General features: G+C 45.9%; 4 non-coding genes across 4 annotated transcripts; all 4 read right to left on the bottom strand.

Moving 5' to 3' along the window:
• Positions 1 to 782: 782 nt before the first annotated feature.
• TRNAL-CAG (transfer RNA leucine (anticodon CAG)) lies at positions 783 to 865 on the bottom strand. Its single transcript has one exon. It is a non-coding gene; the product is annotated as a tRNA-Leu (tRNA).
• A 2,347-nt stretch (positions 866 to 3,212) lies between these two features.
• On the bottom strand, positions 3,213 to 3,295 carry TRNAL-UAG (transfer RNA leucine (anticodon UAG)). The gene has a single exon. It is a non-coding gene; the product is annotated as a tRNA-Leu (tRNA).
• A 2,187-nt stretch (positions 3,296 to 5,482) lies between these two features.
• On the bottom strand, positions 5,483 to 5,565 carry TRNAL-CAG (transfer RNA leucine (anticodon CAG)). The gene has a single exon. It is a non-coding gene; the product is annotated as a tRNA-Leu (tRNA).
• A 5,989-nt stretch (positions 5,566 to 11,554) lies between these two features.
• Positions 11,555 to 11,637, bottom strand: TRNAL-CAG (transfer RNA leucine (anticodon CAG)). The gene has a single exon. It is a non-coding gene; the product is annotated as a tRNA-Leu (tRNA).
• Between the last annotated feature and the right edge of the window lie 5,791 nt (positions 11,638 to 17,428).

Raw genomic sequence — 17,428 nt, 5'->3', positions numbered from 1 at the left:
GCCTGGCTCCATAAAAATCAACTCAGTGCCTCTGAGACAAGAACTTGAACGGTACAGTTTGAGTCCTCGACCGCCATGCTCAACGCGGCTGCAAGGATTCGGGTGGATTGACTGAAAGTGGCATTTCTTGTTGTGTACTATTCTTGTATACTGGATTAGTATAGTATCTTTTTTTTGAGCAGCTATGTTTGTTTTGTATTGGTTAAGGAGAAATGTTGTGTTCGTCATGGGCACGCCTATGATGCACACCAAGGGAGGTAGGGAGTGTTAGTCTCCCCCAACTTTTGGAGTTGGATGGTAGGCGCGGTGACGTGGAACCGGAGAGAATAAAAGGTCAGGGAAGGTGTTCCTCGAGGCCAATGACTCTATATTATTCTCTGTGTATTTATTAAAACTTATCTGCGAAACAGGCACCGTGTGTGCACGATGCAACACACCCCTCCCATGCCCTGAATACAGAAGTTAAAAACCAGCTGTGATTGGGACGCAGGGGACCCTGGTGCCACTGAACCTTCTGCACTGTGAACCTGCTGAACTATTGACAGCTGCGCTCTTGATATGTAGGGTCGAAACCTTTATCTCTGCCCCTCTATCACGATTTGTTGAAGATGCTGTGATTTCCTGCTTTACCGATTTACTGCGATTTAGCCAACTTCAGGAAATTAGTGCAAGCAACGGACAATAGATCTTATCGATAATTTACAGAAACTGTTGACATTGTTTTTGATACGGGTGCTTGGAAAAAAAAAGTCAAAAAATGTATCCACCTCGCAAAAGACACTTGTCAGAAGTGGGATTTGAACCCACGCCTCCAAAGGAGACTGCAACCTGAACGCAGCGCCTTAGACCACTCGGCCATCCTGACACTCTTAACACTGCACTGATGGCTCAATTTCCAGCTTATAAACCAAAATGAGTGCCATGTACTGAGTGAATGTTGTTTAATGTCCTCTGTATTTTCAATTCCAGACCTTCCTGCACAGGGAAACAGTGGGATCTGAAGCTGATGAAGGAGAGAGGATGGATCATCCTGACAGTGAATCCGGTGGTGACTGCTACTAATTCTCAATCATCAACTACATGGGGTGTTGACATGCAGAAGTTTGAGCCAGTGCACATGGCCGGTGGTGACTGCTACTAATTCTCAATCATCTACTACAAGGGGTGTGGACATGCAGAATTTGGAGCCAGTTCAAGATTCAGATCAGGAGGTGCCTGGCTCCATACCAATCAACTCAGTGCCTCTGAGACAAGGACATGAACGGTACAGTTTGAGTCCTCGACCGCCATGCTCAACGCGGCTGCAAGGATTCGGGGTGGATTGACTGAATGTGGCATTTCTTGTTGTGTACTATTCTTGTATACTGGATTAGTATAGTATCTTTTTTTTGAGCAGCTATGTTTGTTTTGTATTGGTTAAGGAGAAATGTTGTGTTCGTCATGGGCACGCCTATGATGCACACCAAGGGAGGTAGGGAGTGTTAGTCTCCCCCGAGTTTTGGAGTTGGATGGTAGGCGCGGTGACGTGGAACCGGAGAGAATAAAAGGTCAGGGAAGGTGTTCCTCGTGGCCAATGACTCTATATTATTCTCTGTGTATTTATTAAAACTTATTTGCGAAACAGGCACTGTGAGTGCACGATGCAACACACCCCTCCCATGCCCAGAATACAGAAGTTAAAAACCAGCTGTGATTGGGATGCAGGGGACCCTGGTGCCACTGAACCTTCTGCACTGTGAACCTGCTGAACTATTGACGGCTGTGCTTTTGATATGTAGGGTCGAAACCTTTATCTCGGCCCCTCTATCACGATTTGTTGAAGATGCTGTGATTTCCTGCTTTACCGATTTACTGCGATTTAGCCAACTTCAGGCAATTAGTGCAAGCAACGGACAATAGATCTTATCGATAATTTACAGAAACTGTTGACATTGTTTTTGATAAGGGTGCTTGGAAAAAAAAGTCCAAAAATGTATCCACCTCGTAAAGACACTTGTTAGAAGAGGGGTTTGAACACACATCTCCAAGGGAGACTGTGACCTGAATGCAGCACCTTAGACCACCCGGCCATCCTGACACTCTTGACACCAGACTGATGGCTCAATTTCCAGCTTATAAACCAAAATGAGTGCCATGTACTGAGTGAATGTTATTTAATGTCCTCAGTGTTTTCAATTCCAGACCTTCCTGCTCAGGGAAACAGTGGGATCTGAAGCTGATGAAGGAGAGAGGATGGATCATCCTGACAGTGGACTCTGTGGTGACTGCTACTAATTCTCAATCATCTACTACATGGGGTGTGGACTTGCAGAATTTTGAGCCAGTGCATATGGCCGGTGGTGACTGCTACTAATTCTCAATCATCTACTACAGGGGGTGTGGACATGCAGAATTTGGAGCCAGTTCAAGATTCAGATCAGGAGGTGCCTGGCTCCATACCAATCAACTCAGTGCCTCTGAGACAAGGACTTGAACGGTACAGTTTGAGTCCTCGACCGCCATGCTCAACGCGGCTGCAAGGATTCGGGGTGGATTGACTGAATGTGGTATTTATTGTTGTGTACTATTCTTGTATACTGGATTAGTATAGTATCTTTTTTTTGAGCAGCTATGTTTGTTTTGTATTGGTTAAGGAGAAATGTTGTATTCGTCATGGGCACGCCCATGATGCACACCAAGGGAGGTAGGGAGTGTTAGTCTCCCCTGAGTTTTGGAGTTGGATGTTAGGTGCGGTGATGTGGAATCGGAGAGAATAAAAGGTAGGGGAAGGTGTTCCTTGTGGCCAAAGACTCCATATTATTCTTTGTGTATTTATTAAAACTTCTCTGCAAAACAGGCACTGTGTGTGCACGACGCAACACCCCCACCCCTCCCATCCCCTGAATACAGAAGTTAAAAACCAGCTCTGATTGGGACGCAGGGGACCCTGGTGCCACTGAACCTTCTGCACTGTGAACCTGCTGAACTATTGACAGCTGCGCTTTTGATATGTAGGGTCGAAACCTTTATCTCGGCCCCTCTATCACGATTTGTTGAAGATGCTGTGATTTCCCGCTTTACCGATTTACTGCGATTTAGCCAACTTCAGGAAATTAGTGCAAGCAACGGACAATAGATCTTATCGATAATTTACAGAAACTGTTGACATTGTTTTTGATACGGGTGCTTGGAAAAAAAAAGTCCAAAAATGTATCCACCTCGCAAAAGACACTTGTCAGAAGGGGGATTCAAACCCACGCCTCCAAAGGAGACTGCGACCTAAACGCAGAGCCTTAGACCACTTGGCCATCCTGACACTCTTGACACTCCTCTGATGGCTCAATTTCCAGCTTATAAACCAAAATGAGTGCCATGTACTGAGTGAATGTTGTTTAATGTCCTCTGTATTTTCAATTCCAGACCTTCCTGCTCAGGGAAACAGTGGGATCTGAAGCTGATGAAGGAGAGAGGATGGATCATTCTGACAGTGAATCCGGTGGTGACTGCTACTAATTCTCAATCATCTACTACAAGGGGTGTGGACATGCAGAATTTGGAGCCAGTTCAAGATTCAGATCAGGAGGTGCCTGGCTCCATACCAATCAACTCAGTGCCTCAGAGACAAGGACTTGAACGGTACAGTGTGAGTCCTCGACCGCCATGCTCAACGCGGCTGCAAGGATTCGGGGTGGATTGACTGAATGTGGCATTTCTTGTTGTGTACTATTCTTGTATACTGGATTAGTATAGTATCTTTTTTTTGAGCAGCTATGTTTGTTTTGTATTGGTTAAGGAGAAATGTTGTGTTCGTCATGGGCACGCCTATGATGCACACCAAGGGAGGTAGGGAGTGTTAGTCTCCCCCGAGTTTTGGAGTTGGATGGTAGGCGCGGTAACGTGGAACCGGAGAGAATAAAAGGTCAGGGAAGGTGTTCCTCGTGGCCAATGACTCTATATTATTCTCTGTGTATTTATTAAAACTTATCTGCGAAACAGGCACCGTGTGTGCACGATGCAACACACCCCTCCCATGCCCTGAATACAGAAGTTAAAAACCAGCTGTGATTGGGACGCAGGGGACCCTGGTGCCACTGAACCTTCTGCACTGTGAACCTGCTGAACTATTGACAGCTGCGCTCTGGATATGTAGGGTCGAAACCTTTATCTCTGCCCCTCTATCACGATTTGTTGAAGATGCTGTGATTTCCTGCTTTACCGATTTACTGCGATTTAGCCAACTTCAGGAAATTAGTGCAAGCAACGGACAATAGATCTTATCGATAATTTACAGAAACTGTTGACATTGCTTTTGATACGGGTGCTTGGAAAAAAAAAGTCCAAAAATGTATCCACCTTGCAAAAGACACTTGTCAGAAGTGGGATTCAAACCCACGCCTCCAAAGGAGACTGCGACCTGAACGCAGCGCCTTAGACGACTCGGCCATCCTGACACTCTTAACACTCCACTGATGGCTCAATTTCCAGCTTATAAACCAAAATGAGTGCCATGTACTGAGTGAATTTTGTTTAATGTCCTCTGTATTTTCAATTCCAGACCTTCCTACTCAGGGAAACAGTGGGATCTGAAGCTGATGAAGGAGAGAGGATGGATCATCCTGATAGTGAATCCGGTGGTGACTGCTACTAATTCGCAATCATCGACTACTTGGGGTGTGGACATGCAGAATTTGGAGCCAGTTCAAGATTCAGATCAGGAGGTGCCTGGCTCCATACCAATCAACTCAGTGCCTCTGAGACAAGGACTTGAACGGTACAGTTTGAGTCCTCGACCGCCATGCTCAACGCGGCTGCAAGGATTCGGGGGGGATTGACTGAATGTGGCATTTCTTGTTGTGTACTATTCTTGTATACTGGATTAGTATAGTATCTTTTTTTTGAGCAGCTATGTTTGTTTTGTATTGTTTAAGGAGAAATGTTGTGTTCGTCATGGGCACGCCTATGATGCACACCAAGGGAGGTAGGGAGTGTTAGTCTCCCCCAACTTTTGGAGTTGGATGGTAGGCGCGGTGACGTGGAACTGGAGAGAATAAAAGGTCAGGGAAGGTGTTCCTCGTGGCCAATGACTCTATATTATTCTCTGTGTATTTATTAAAACTTATCTGCGAAACAGGCACTGTGTGTGCACGATGCAACACACCCCTCCGATGCCCTGAATACAGAAGTTAAAAACCAGCTGTGATTGGGACTCAGGGGACCCTGGTGCCACTGAACCTTCTGCACTGTGAACCTGCTGAACTATTGACAGCTGCGCTCTTGATATGTAGGGTCGAAGCCTTTATCTCTGCCCCTCTATCACGATTTGTTGAAGATGCTGTGATTTCCCGCTTTACCGATTTACTGCGATTTAGCCAACTTCAGGAAATTAGTGCAAGCAACGGACAATAGATCTTATCGATAATTTACAGAAACTGTTGACATTGTTTTTGATACGGGTGATTGGAAAAAAAAAGTCCAAAAATGTATCCACCTCGCAAAAGACACTTGTCAGAAGTGGGATTCGAACCCACGCCTCCAAAGGAGACTGCGACCTGAACGCAGCGCCTTAGACCACTCGGCCATCCTGACACTCTTAACACTGCACTGATGGCTCAATTTCCAGCTTATAAACCAAAATGAGTGCCATGTACTGAGTGAATTTTGTTTAATGTCCTCTGTATTTTCAATTCCCGACCTTCCTGCTCAGGGAAACAGTGGGATCTGAAGCTGATGAAGGAGAGAGGATGGATCATCCTGACAGTGAATCCGGTGGTGACTGCTACTAATTCGCAATCATCGACTACTTGGGGTGTGGACATTCAGAAGTTTGAGCCAGTGCACATGGCCGGTGGTGACTGCTACTAATTCTCAATCATCTACTACAAGGGGTCTGGACATGCAGAATTTGGAGCCAGTTCAAGATTCAGATCAGGAGGTGCCTGGCTCCATACCAATCAACTCAGTGCCTCTGAGACAAGGACTTGAACGGTACAGTTTGAGTCCTCGACCGCCATGCTCAACGCGGCTGCAAGGATTCGGGGTGGATTGACTGAATGTGGCATTTCTTGTTGTGTACTATTCTTGTATACTGGATTAGTATAGTATCTTTTTTTTGAGCAGCTATGTTTGTTTTGTATTGGTTAAGGAGAAATGTTGTGTTCGTCATGGGCACGCCTATGATGCACACCAAGGGAGGTAGGGAGTGTTAGTCTCCCCCAACTTTTGGAGTTGGATGGTAGGCGCGGTGACGTGGAACCGGAGAGAATAAAAGGTCAGGGAAGGTGTTCCTCGTGGCCAATGACTCTATATTATTCTCTGTGTATTTATTAAAACTTATCTGCGAAACAGGCACCGTGTGTGCACGATGCAACACACCCCTCCCATGCCCTGAATACAGAAGTTAAAAACCAGCTGTGATTGGGACGCAGGGGACCCTGGTGCCACTGAACGTTCTGCACTGTCAACCTGCTGAACTATTGACAGCTGCGCTCTTGATATGTAGGGTCGAAACCTTTATCTCTGCCCCTCTATCACGATTTGTTGAAGATGCTGTGATTTCCCGCTTTACCGATTTACTGCGATTTAGCCAACTTCAGGAAATTAGTGCAAGCAACGGACAATAGATCTTATCGATAATTTACAGAAACTGTTGACATTGTTTTTGATACGGGTGCTTGGAAAAAAAAAGTCCAAAAATGTATCCACCTCGCAAAAGACACTTGTCAGAAGTGGAATTCGAACCAACGCCTCCAAAGGAGACTGCAACCTGAACGCAGCGCCTTAGACCACTCGGCCACCCTGACACTCTTGACACTGCACTGATGGCTCAATTTCCAGCTTATAAACCAAATTGAGTGCCATGTACTGAGTGAATGTTGTTTAATGTCCTCTGTATTTTCCATTCCAGACCTTCCTGCTCAGGGAAACAGTGGGATCTGAAGCTGATGAAGGAGAGAGGATGGATCATCCTGACAGTGAATCCGGTGGTGACTGCTACTAATTCGCAATCATCGACTACTTGGGGTGTGGACATGCAGAAGTTTGAGCCAGTGCACATGGCCGGTGGTGACTGCTACTAATTCTCAATCATCTACTACAAGGGGTGTGGACATGCAGAATTTGGAGCCAGTTCAAGATTCAGATCAGGAGGTGCCTGGCTCCATACCAATCAACTCAGTGCCTCTGAGACAAGGACTTGAACGGTACAGTTTGAGTCCTCGACCGCCATGCTCAACGCGGCTGCAAGGATTCGGGGTGGATTGACTGAATGTGGCATTTCTTGTTGTGTACTATTCTTGTATACTGGTTTAGTATAGTATCTTTTTTTTTGAGCAGCTATGTTTGTTTTGTATTGGTTAAGGAGAAATGTTGTGTTCGTCATGGGCACGCCTATGATGCACACCAAGGGAGGTAGGGAGTGTTAGTCTCCCCCGAGTTTTGGAGTTGGATGGTAGGCACGGTGACGTGGAACCGGAGAGAATAAAAGGTCAGGGAAGGTGTTCCTCGTGGCCAATGACTCTATATTATTCTCTGTGTATTTATTCAAACTTATTTGCGAAACAGGCACTTTGTGTGCACAATGCAACACACCCCTCCCATGCCCTGAATACAAAAGTTAAAAACCAGCTGTGATTGGGACGCAGGGGACCCTGGTGCCACTGAACCTTCTGCACTGTGAACCTGCTGAACTATTAACAGCTGTGCTTTTGATATGTAGGGTCGAAACCTTTATCTCGGCCCCTCTATCACGACTTGTTGAAGATGCTGTGATTTCCTGCTTTACCAAATTACTGCGATTTAGCAAACTTCAGGCAATTAGTGCAAGCAACGGACAATAGATCTTATCGATAATTTACAGAAACTGTTGACATTGTTTTTGATAAGGGTGCTTGGAAAAAAAAAAGTCAAAAAATGTATCCACCTCGCAAAAGACACTTGTGAGAAGAGGGGTTTGAACCCACGTCTCCAAGGGAGACTGTGACCTGAATGCAGCCCCTTAGACCACCCGGCCATCCTGACACTCTTGACACCAGACTGATGGCTCAATTTTCAGCTTATAAACCAAAATGAGTGCCATGTACTGAGTGAATGTTATTTAATGTCCTCTGTATTTTCAATTCCAGACCTTCCTGCTCAGGGAAACAGTGGGATCTGAAGCTGATGAAGGAGAGAGGATGGATCATCCTGACAGTGAATCCGGTGGTGACTGCTACTAATTCTCAATCATCTACTACATGGGGTGTGGACATGCTGAATTTTGAGCCAGTGCACATGGCCGGTGGTGACTGCTACTAATTCTCAATCATCTACTACAAGGGGTGTGGACATGCAGAATTTGGAGCCAGTTCAAGATTCAGATCAGGAGGTGCCTGGCTCCATACCAATCAACCCAGTGCCTCTGAGACAAGGACTTGAACGGTACAGATTGAGTCCTCGACCGCCATGCTCAACGCGGCTGCAAGGATTCACGGTGGATTGACTGAATGTGGCATTTCTTGTTGTGTACTATTCTTGTATACTGGTTTAGTATAGTATCTTTTTTTTGAGCAGCTATGTCTGTTTTGTATTGGTTAAGGAGAAATGTTGTGTTCGTCATGGGCACTCCTATGATGCACATCAAGGGAGGTAGGGAGTGTTAGTCTCCCCCGAGTTTTGGAGTTGGATGGTAGGCGCGGTGACGTGGAACCGGAGAGAATAAAAGGTCAGGGAAGCTGTTCCTCGTGGCCAATGACTCTATATTATTCTGTATGTATTTATTAAAACTTATCTGCGAAACAGGCACCGTGTGTGCACGATGGAACACATCCCTCCCATGCCCTGAATACAGAAGTTAAAAACCAGCTGTGATTGGGACGCAGGGGACCCTGGTGCCACTGAACCTTCTGCACTGTCAACCTGCTGAACTATTGACAGATGCGCTCTTGATATGTAGGGTCGAAACCTTTATCTCTGCCCCTCTATCACGATTTGTTGAAGATGCTGTGATTTCCCGCTTTACCGATTTACTGCGATTTAGCCAACTTCAGGAAATTAGTGCAAGCAACGGACAATAGATCTTATCGATAATTTACAGAAACTGTTGACATTGTTTTTGATACGGGTGCTTGGAAAAAAAAAGTCCAAAAATGTATCCACCTCGCAAAAGACACTTGTCAGAAGTGGGATTCGAACCCATGCCTCCAAAGGAGAATGCAACCTGAACGCAGCGCCTTAGACCACTCAGCCATCCTGACACTATTAACACTGCACTGATGGCTCAATTTCCAGCTTATAAACCAAAATGAGTGCCATGTACTGAGTGAATGTTGTTTAATGTCCTCTGTATTTTCAATTCCAGACCTTCCTGCTCAGGGAAACAGTGGGATCTGAAGCTGGTGAAGGAGAGAGGATGGATCATCCTGACAGTGAATCCGGTGGTGACTGCTACTAATTCTCAATCATCGACTACTTGGGGTGTGGACATGCAGAAGTTTGAACCAGTGCACATGGCCGGTGGTGACTGCTACTAATTCTCAATCATCTACTACAAGGGGTGTGGACATGCAGAATTTGGAGCCAGTTCAAGATTCAGATCAGGAGGTGCCTGGCTAAATACCAATCAACTCAGTACCTCTGAGCAAGGACTTGAACGGTACAGTTTGAGTCCTCGACCGCCATGTTCAACGCGGCTGCAAGGATTCGGGGTGGATTGACTGAATGTGGCATTTCTTGTTGTGTACTATTCTTGTATACTGGATTAGTATAGTATCTTTTTTTTGAGCAGCTATGTTTGTTTTGTATTGGTTAAGGAGAAATGTTGTGTTCGTCATGGGCACGCCTATGATGCACACCAAGGGAGGTAGGGAGTGTTAGTCTCCCCCGAGTTCATGGAGTTGGATGGTAGGCGCGGTGACGTGGAACCGGAGAGAATAAAAGGTCAGGGAAGGTGTTCCTCGTGGCCAATGACTCTATATTATTCTCTGTGTATTTATTAAAACTTATCTGCGAAACAGGCACTGTGTGTGCACGATGCAACACACCCCTCCCATGCCCTGAATACAGAAGTTAAAAACCAGCTGTGATTGGGACGCAGGGGACCCTGGTGCCACTGAACCTTCTGCACTGTAAACCTGCTGAACTATTGACAGCTGCGCTCTTGATATGTAGGGTCGAAACCTTTATCTCTGCCCCTCTATCACGATTTGTTGAAGATGCTGTGATTTCCCGCTTTACCGATTTACTGCGATTTAGCCAACTTCAGGAAATTAGTGCAAGCAACGGACAATAGATCTTATCGATAATTTACAGAAACTGTTGACATTGTTTTTGATACAGGTGCTTGGAAAAAAAAAGTCCAAAAATGTATCCACCTCGCAAAAGACACTTGTCAGAAGTGGGATTCGAACCCCCACCTCCAAAGGAGACTGCAACCTGAACGCAGCGCCTTACACCACTCGGCCATCCTGACACTCTTGACACTGCCCTGATGGCTCAATTTCCAGCTTATAAACCAAAATGAGTGCCATGTACTGAGTGAATGATGTTTAATGTCCTCTGTATTTTCAATTCCAGACCTTCCTGCTCAGGGAAACAGTGGGATCTGAAGCTGATGAAGGAGAGAGGATGGATCATCCTGACAGTGAATCCGGTGGTGACTGCTACTAATTCTCAATCATCGACTACTTGGGGTGTGGCCAAGCAGAAGTTTGAACCAGTGCATATGGCCGGTGGTGACTGCTACTAATTCTCAATCATCTACTACAAGGGGTGTGGACATGCAGAATTTGGAGCCAGTTCAAGATTCAGATAAGGAGGTGCCTGGCTCCATACCAATCAACTCAGTGCCTCTGAGACAAGGACTTGAACGGTACAGTTTGAGTCCTCGACCGCCATGTTCAACGCGGCTGCAAGGATTCGGGGTGGATTGACTGAATGTGGCATTTCTTGTTGTGTACTATTCTTGTATACTGGATTAGTATAGTATCTTTTTTTTGAGCAGCTATGTTTGTTTTGTATTGGTTAAGGAGAAATGTTGTGTTCGTCATGGGCACGCCTATGATGCACACCAAGGGAGGTAGGGAGTGTTAGTCTCCCCCGAGTTTTGGAGTTGGATGGTAGGCCCGGTGACGTGGAACCGGAGAGAATAAAAGGCCAGGGAAGGTGTTCCTCGTGGACAATGACTCCATATTATTCTCTGTGTATTTATTAAAACTTATCTGCGAAACAGGCACCATGTGTGCACGATGCAACACACCCCTCACATGCCCTGAATACAGAAGTTAAAAACCAGCTGTTATTGGGACGCAGGGGACCCTGGTGCCACTGAACCTTCTGCACTGTGAACCTGCTGAACTATTGACAGCTGCGCTCTTGATATGTAGGGTCGAAACCTTTATCTCTGCCCCTCTATCACGATTTGTTGAAGATGCTGTGATTTCCCGCTTTACCGATTTACTGCGATTTAACCAACTTCAGGAAATTAGTGCAAGCAACGGACAATAGATCTTATCGATAATTTACAGAAACTGTTGACATTGTTTTTGATACGGGTGCTTGGAAAAAAAAAGTCCAAAAATGTATCCACCTCGCAAAAGACACTTGTCAGAAGTGGGATTTGAACCCACGCCTCCAAAGGAGACTGCGACCTGAACGCAGCGCCGTAGACCACTCGGCCATCCTGACACTCTTGACACTGCACTGATGGCTCAATTTCCAGCTTATAAACCAAAATGAGTGCCATGTACTGAGTGAATGTTGTTTAATGTCCTCTGTATTTTCAATTCCAGACCTTCCTGCTCAGGGAAACAGTGGGATCTGAAGCTGATGAAGGAGAGAGGATGGATCATCCTGACAGTGAATCCGGTGGTGACTGCTACTAATTCTCAATCATCGACTACTTGGGGTGTGGCCAAGCAGAAGTTTGAGCCAGTGCATATGGCCGGTGGTGACTGCTACTAATTCTCAATCATCTACTACAAGGGGTGTGGACATGCAGAATTTGGAGCCAGTTCAAGATTCAGATCAGGAGGTGCCTGGCTCCATACCAATCAACTCAGTGCCTCTGAGACAAGGACTTGAACGGTACAGTTTGAGTCCTCGACCGCCATGTTCAACGCGGCTGCAAGGATTCGGGGTGGATTGACTGAATGTGGCATTTCTTGTTGTGTACTATTCTTGTATACTGGATTAGTATAGTATCTTTTTTTTGAGCAGCTATGTTTGTTTTGTATTGGTTAAGGAGAAATGTTGTGTTCGTCATGGGCACGCCTATGATGCACACCAAGGGAGGTAGGGAGTGTTAGTCTCCCCCGAGTTTTGGAGTTGGATGGTAGGCGCGGTGACGTGGAACCGGAGAGAATAAAAGGCCAGGGAAGGTGTTCCTCGTGGACAATGACTCCATATTATTCTCTGTGTATTTATTAAAACTTATCTGCGAAACAGGCACCATGTGTGCACGATGCAACACACCCCTCCCATGCCCTGAATACAGAAGTTAAAAACCAGCTGTTATTGGGATGCAGGGGACCCTGGTGCCACTGAACCTTCTGCACTGTGAACCTGCTGAACTATTGACAGCTGCGCTCTTGATATATAGGGTCAAAACCTTTATCTCTGCCCCTCTATCACGATTTGTTGAAGATGCTGTGATTTCTAGCTTTACCGATTTACTGCGATTTAGCCAACTTCAGGAAATTAGTGCAAGCAACGGACAATAGATCTTATCGATAATTTACAGAAACTGTTGATATTGTTTTTGATACGGGTGCTTGGAAAAAAAAAGTCAAAAAATGTATCCACCTCGCAAAAGACACTTGTCAGAAGTGGAATTCGAACCCACGCCTCCAAAGGAGACTGCGAACTGAACGCAGCGCCTTAGACCACTCGGCCATCCTGACACTTGTGACACTGCACTGATGGCTCAATTTCCAGCTTATAAACCAAAATGGGTGCCATGTACTGAGTGAATGTTGTTTAATGTCCTCTGTATTTCCAATTCCAGACCTTCCTGCTCAGGGAAACAGTGGGATCTGAAGCTGATGAAGGAGAGAGGATGGATCATCCTGACAGTGGATCCGGTGGTGACTGCTACTAATTCTCAATCATCTACTACATGGGGTGTGGACATGCTGAATTTTGAGCCAGTGCACATGGCCGGTGGTGACTGCTACTGATTCTCAATCATCTACTACAGGGGGTGTGGACATGCAGAATTTGGAGCCAGTTCAAGATTCAGATCAGGAGGTGCCTGGCTCCATACCAATCAACTCAGTGCCTCTGAGACAAGGACTTGAACGGTACAGTTTGAGTCCTCGACCGCCATGCTCAACGCGGCTGCAAGGATTCAGGGTGGATTGACTGAATGTGGCATTTCTTGTTGTGTACTATTCTTGTATACTGGTTTAGTATAGTATCTTTTTTTTGAGCAGCTATGTTTGTTTTGTATTGGTTAAGGAGAAATGTTGTGTTCGTCATGGGCACGCCTATGATGCACACCAAGGGAGGTAGGGAGTGTTAGTCTCCCCCAAGTTTTGGAGTTGGATGGTAGGCGCGGTGACGTGGAACCGGAGAGAATAAAAGGTCAGGGAAGGTGTTCCTCGTGGCCAATGACTCTATATTATTCTCTGTGTATTTATTAAAACTTATTTGCGAAACAGGCACTGTGTGTGCACGATGCAACACACCCCTCCCATGCCCTGAATACAGAAGTTAAAAACCAGCTGTGATTGGGACGCAGGGGACCCTGGTGCCACTGAACCTTCTGCACTGTGAACCTGCTGAACTATTGACAGCTGTGCTTTTGATATGTAGGGTCGAAACCTTTATCTCGGCCCCTCTATCACGATTTGTTGAAGATGCTGTGATTTCCCGCTTTACCGATTTACTGCGATTTAGCCAACTTCAGGCAATTAGTGCAAGCAACGGACAATAGATCTTATCGATAATTTACAGAAACTGTTGACATTGTTTTTGATAAGGGTGCTTGGAAAAAAAAAGTCCAAAAATGTATCCACCTCGCAAAAGACACTTGTCAGAGGAGGGGTTTGAACCCATGTCTCCAAGGGAGACTGTGACCTGAATGCAGCACCTTAAACCACCCGGTCATCCTGACACTCTTGACACAAGACTGATGGCTCAATTTCCAGCTTATAAACCAAAATGAGTGCCATGTACTGAGTGAATGTTATTTAATGTCCTCTGTATTTTCAATTCCAGACCTTCCTGCTCAGGGAAAAAGTGGGATCTGAAGCTGATGAAGGAGAGAGGATGGATCATCCTGACAGTGGACCCTGTGGTGACTGCTACTAATTCTCAATCATCTACTACATGGGGTGTGGACTTGCAGAATTTTGAGCCAGTGCATATGGCCGGTGGTGACTGCTACTAATTCTCAATCATCTACTACAGGGGGTGTGGACATGCAGAATTTGGAGCCAGTTCAAGATTCAGATCAGGAGGTGCCTGGCTCCATACCAATCAACTCAGTGCCTCTGAGACAAGGACTTGAACGGTACAGTTTGAATCCTCGACCGCCATGCTCAACAAGGCTGCAAGGATTCGGGGTGGATTGACTGAATGTGGTATTTATTGTTGTGTACTATTCTTGTATACTGGATTAGTATAGTATCTTTTTTTTGAGCAGCTATGTTTGTTTTGTACTGGTTAAGGAGAAATGTTGTGTTCGTCATGGGCACGCCCGTGATGCACACCAAGGGAGGTAGGGAGTGTTAGTCTCCCCCGAGTTTTGGAGTTGGATGGTAGGTGCGGTGATGTGGAATCGGAGAGAATAAAAGGTAGGGGAAGGTGTTCCTCGTGGCTAAAGACTCCATATTATTCTTTGTGTATTTATTAAAACTTCTCTGCAAAACAGGCACTGTGTGTGCACGACGCAACACCCCCACCCCTCGCATCCCCTGAATACAGAAGTTAAAAACCAGCTGTGATTGGGACGCAGGGGACCCTGGTGCCACTGAACCTTCTGCACTGTGAACCTGCTGAACTATTGACAGCTGCGCTTTTGATATGTAGGGTCGAAACCTTTATCTCGGCCCCTCTATCACGATTTGTTGAAGATGCTGTGATTTCCTTCTTTACCGATTTACTGCGATTTAGCCAACTTCAGGCAATTAGTGCAAGCAACGGAAAATAGATCTTATCGATAATTTACAGAAACTGTTGACATTGTTTTTGATACGGTGCTTGGGAAAAAAAAGTCCAAAAATGTATCCACCTCGCAAAATACACTTGTCAGAAGTGGGATTTGAACCCACACCTCCAAGGGAAGCTGCAACCTGAACGCAGCGCCTTAGACCACTCGGCCATCCTGACACTCTTCACAGCTCCCTCATGGCTCAATTTCGAGCGTATAAACCAAAATGAGTGCCATGTACTGAGTGAATGTTGTTTAATGTCCTCTGTATTTTCAATTCCAGATCTTCCTGCTCAGGGAAACAGTGGGATCTGAAGCTGATGAAGGAGAGAGGATGGATCATCCTGACAGTGAATCCGGTGGTGACTGCTACTAATTCTCAATCATCGACTACATGGGGTGTGGACATGCTGAATTTTGAGCCAGTGCACATGGCCGGTGGTGACTGCTACTAATTCTCAATCATCTACTACAGGGGGTGTGGACATGCAGAATTTGGAGCCAGTTCAAGATTCAGATCAGGAGGTGCCTGGCTCCATACCAATCAACTCAGTGCCTCTGAGACAAGGACTTGAACGGTACAGTTTGAGTCCTCGACCGCCATGTTCAACGCGGCTGCAAGGATTCGGGGTGGATTGACTGAATGTGGCATTTCTTGTTGTGTACTATTCTTGTATACTGGATTAGTATAGTATCTTTTTTTTGAGCAGCTATGTTTGTTTTGTATTGGTTAAGGAGAAATGTTGTGTTCGTCATGGGCACGCCTATGATGCACACCAAGGGAGGTAGGGAGTGTTAGTCTCCCCCGAGTTTTGGAGTTGGATGGTAGGCGCGGTGACGTGGAACCGGAGAGAATAAAAGGCCAGGGAAGGTGTTCCTCGTGGACAATGACTCCATATTATTCTCTGTGTATTTATTAAAACTTATCTGCGAAACAGGCACCATGTGTGCACGATGCAACACACCCCTCCCATGCCCTGAATACAGAAGTTAAAAACCAGCTGTTATTGGGATGCAGGGGACCCTGGTGCCACTGAACCTTCTGCACTGTGAACCTGCTGAACTATTGACAGCTGCGCTCTTGATATATAGGGTCAAAACCTTTATCTCTGCCCCTCTATCACGATTTGTTGAAGATGCTGTGATTTCTAGCTTTACCGATTTACTGCGATTTAGCCAACTTCAGGAAATTAGTGCAAGCAACGGACAATAGATCTTATCGATAATTTACAGAAACTGTTGATATTGTTTTTGATACGGGTGCTTGGAAAAAAAAAGTCAAAAAATGTATCCACCTCGCAAAAGACACTTGTCAGAAGTGGAATTCGAACCCACGCCTCCAAAGGAGACTGCGAACTGAACGCAGCGCCTTAGACCACTCGGCCATCCTGACACTTGTGACACTGCACTGATGGCTCAATTTCCAGCTTATAAACCAAAATGGGTGCCATGTACTGAGTGAATGTTGTTTAATGTCCTCTGTATTTCCAATTCCAGACCTTCCTGCTCAGGGAAACAGTGGGATCTGAAGCTGATGAAGGAGAGAGGATGGATCATCCTGACAGTGGATCCGGTGGTGACTGCTACTAATTCTCAATCATCTACTACATGGGGTGTGGACATGCTGAATTTTGAGCCAGTGCACATGGCCGGTGGTGACTGCTACTGATTCTCAATCATCTACTACAGGGGGTGTGGACATGCAGAATTTGGAGCCAGTTCAAGATTCAGATCAGGAGGTGCCTGGCTCCATACCAATCAACTCAGTGCCTCTGAGACAAGGACTTGAACGGTACAGTTTGAGTCCTCGACCGCCATGCTCAACGCGGCTGCAAGGATTCAGGGTGGATTGACTGAATGTGGCATTTCTTGTTGTGTACTATTCTTGTATACTGGTTTAGTATAGTATCTTTTTTTTGAGCAGCTATGTTTGTTTTGTATTGGTTAAGGAGAAATGTTGTGTTCGTCATGGGCACGCCTATGATGCACACCAAGGGAGGTAGGGAGTGTTAGTCTCCCCCAAGTTTTGGAGTTGGATGGTAGGCGCGGTGACGTGGAACCGGAGAGAATAAAAGGTCAGGGAAGGTGTTCCTCGTGGCCAATGACTCTATATTATTCTCTGTGTATTTATTAAAACTTATTTGCGAAACAGGCACTGTGTGTGCACGATGCAACACACCCCTCCCATGCCCTGAATACAGAAGTTAAAAACCAGCTGTGATTGGGACGCAGGGGACCCTGGTGCCACTGAACCTTCTGCACTGTGAACCTGCTGAACTATTGACAGCTGTGCTTTTGATATGTAGGGTCGAAACCTTTATCTCG

This window comes from Pleurodeles waltl, unplaced genomic scaffold (genome assembly GCF_031143425.1).
Source record: "Pleurodeles waltl isolate 20211129_DDA unplaced genomic scaffold, aPleWal1.hap1.20221129 scaffold_39, whole genome shotgun sequence".
NCBI classification, from domain to species: Eukaryota; Metazoa; Chordata; class Amphibia; order Caudata; family Salamandridae; genus Pleurodeles; species Pleurodeles waltl.
The sequence above is the reverse complement of the archived record's forward strand: the minus strand, read 5'-3'. Positions and strand labels throughout refer to the sequence as shown.